At 48.4% G+C, this 2,500-nt stretch overlaps 1 protein-coding gene across 1 annotated transcript in view; it reads right to left on the bottom strand.

The window, feature by feature from the left end:
• The window catches only part of LOC113812135 (trio Rho guanine nucleotide exchange factor), a 416,228-nt gene that overhangs the window by 189,895 nt on the left and 223,833 nt on the right, over positions 1–2,500 (bottom strand). The gene's annotated exons all lie outside the window — the stretch shown is intronic.

Raw genomic sequence — 2,500 nt, 5'->3', positions numbered from 1 at the left:
AGAGGGGAGAAGAAGAGGCAGGAAGGGAGAGGGAGAAAGGAAGAGAGGAGGGAGAGAGAGAGAGAGAGAGAGAGAGAGAGTGAGAGGAGAAGGAGAGGAGAGAGAGAGAGAGGAGGAGGAAGGAGGAAAGGAAAGAAAGAAAGAGAGGAAAGAAAGAGAGAGAGAGAGAGAGAGAGAGAGAGAGAGAGAGAGAGAGAGAGCGAGAGAGAGAGAGAGAGAAAGAGAGCGAGAGCGAGAGAGAAAGAAGAGAAAGAGAGAGAAAAAAAAAGAGAGATAGAAATAAAAAGAAAGAGAGATAAAGAAAAAGACACACAGATAAACAAACAGAGAGAGAGAGTGAGAGAAACAATGACGGAGCCAGCCAGCCAGCCAGCGAGCCCTCGAAAATCACCAACATTGAACGGCACCGGAATACAGTGCATCCTGGGCGACTCACTGTATCCTGCAACCGTCCACTATACGATGCAAATGGCGTTCGTGTGTAGACCATTCGAGACGTCTTCCCGGGATAAGACACAATATCTCGAGAAAAAAAAAAATAAATAAAATAAAAAATAAAATCTTCATTCCATTTTTGCTTCATGAATTAGCTTCGGTTGTGACCATCTTCGTCCCAAAGAGCACCAAAATCATCATCACTGACATTCCTCTCCTCCTTCTTCCTTATCATCATCATCATCATTATTTTCTACCTCCTTCTCCTCCTCCTCCTCCTCATCATCATCATCATCATCATCATTTTCTACCTCCTCCTCCTTCTCCTCATCATCATCATCATCATCATCATCATCATCATCATCATCATCATCATCATTATTATTTTCTACCTCCTCCTCCTCCTCATTATCATCATCATCATCATTATTACCATCATTATCATCATTATAAATAGTGATGATTAAAAAGGAGTTTTTTTTCAGAAACAGAAGGCAAAAAATTAGGATGAAATGAATGAAGCAAAAAATAACAACAGAAAGACCTAGCAAAAGATGATAACAATAAGATTAAAATAGAGGAAAAATGTCACCAGAAAAAAGTCAGATGATTAAAAAGGTATGAAAAATATCTATCTATCTATCTATCTATCTATCTATCTATCTATCTGTCTATGTCTATCTATCTATCTATCTGTCTGTCTGTCTGTCTGTCTATCGATCGATCTATCTATATATATACATTAACCGAACAGAAAGAAACGAACGAAGACGTAGGTGAAGAAGAAGAAGAAGAAGAAGAAGAAGAAGAAGAAGAAGAAGAAGAAGAAGAAGATCAAGAAGACCAAGAAAATGACGAAGAAGAATAAAAACGAGGGAGCGGGGAGGCGAAAAGAAAAAGAGAAAGAAAGAAAGAATAATCAATGGAAGAAGAAGAAATAGGAGGAGAAGGAGGAAGAAGCAAGCGGAGAAAGAGGGGAGAGGGCGGCGGAGGAGACGAGGAGGGGAAGAAGGAAGTAGTTATTATTAAGTCGAGTGAATGGGAGGGTCCCTTGGCTTGGCACAGGAGCCCGACAACTACCAAGAGTGTGTGGGTGCCTGCGGGTGTGTGTGGGGGAGGGGGAGAAAATGGGGAGGGAAGGGGAGGGGGAGAGGAAGGAGGAAGGGGAAGGGGGATTGAGGGAGGGAAGGGGAAGGGGAGAGGAGAGGGGCAAGGGGGAGGGGAGAGAGAGGAGGGAAGAGGAGAGGAGGGGAGGGGGAGGGAGGGAAGGAGGAGGAGAGAGGGAGGGAAGAGGAGGAGGAGAGAGGGAGGGAAGGAGAGAGATAAGGGGAGGGGGAGAGAGAGGAAGGTAAGGAGAGGTAGAGCAGGGGAAGGGGAAAGGGGAGGGGAGATGGAGGGACAAAGGGAGGGGGAAAGGGGGCCATGGAGAGGAGGGAGAGGAGGGGCAAGGAGAGGGAGAGAGAGAGAGAGGGTAAGGAGAAGGGGAAGAGAGAGGGTAAGGGGAGAATATATGAGAGGGCGCAGGGGGAGGGGGATGAGGAGGGACAGAGAGGGTAAGGAGTGGGGCAGCGAGAGGCCAAGGAGACGTGTGAGAGTGGGTAAGGGAAGATGGGAGAGGGGGTGAGGGGAGAGGGGGTGAGGGGAGAGACAGGGAGGGGGGGGAGAGACTGGGCCAGAGGAAGTGAGGGGAAAAGAGGATGGCGGAGCACGATCTCCCCTCCTTGGCGATCACATGGTAACAAGTGCAGGATGGTTGGACGACAAGGAGGAGGGGAAGGAGGAGGAACTGGTTGGGAAATGAAAGAGAAGACAAGGAGTAGCAGGAAGAAGGAAGGGAATAACGGATATAATATTACAGAGAGGGAGAGAGAAAGAGAGGGGGAGGGAGGGAGAAGGAGGGAGGGAGGGAGAAGGAGAGGAACGAGGGAGGGAGGGAGGGAGGAGGGAGGGAGGGAGGGGAGGGGGAGGGAGAGGGAGAGAGGGAGAGGGAGGGAGAGAGAGAGAGAGGGAGAGAGAGGGAGAGGGAGAGAGAGAGAGAGAGAGAGAGAGAGAGAGAGAGAGAGAG

This window comes from Penaeus vannamei, chromosome 7 (genome assembly GCF_042767895.1).
Source record: "Penaeus vannamei isolate JL-2024 chromosome 7, ASM4276789v1, whole genome shotgun sequence".
NCBI classification, from domain to species: Eukaryota; Metazoa; Arthropoda; class Malacostraca; order Decapoda; family Penaeidae; genus Penaeus; species Penaeus vannamei.
The sequence above is the reverse complement of the archived record's forward strand: the minus strand, read 5'-3'. Positions and strand labels throughout refer to the sequence as shown.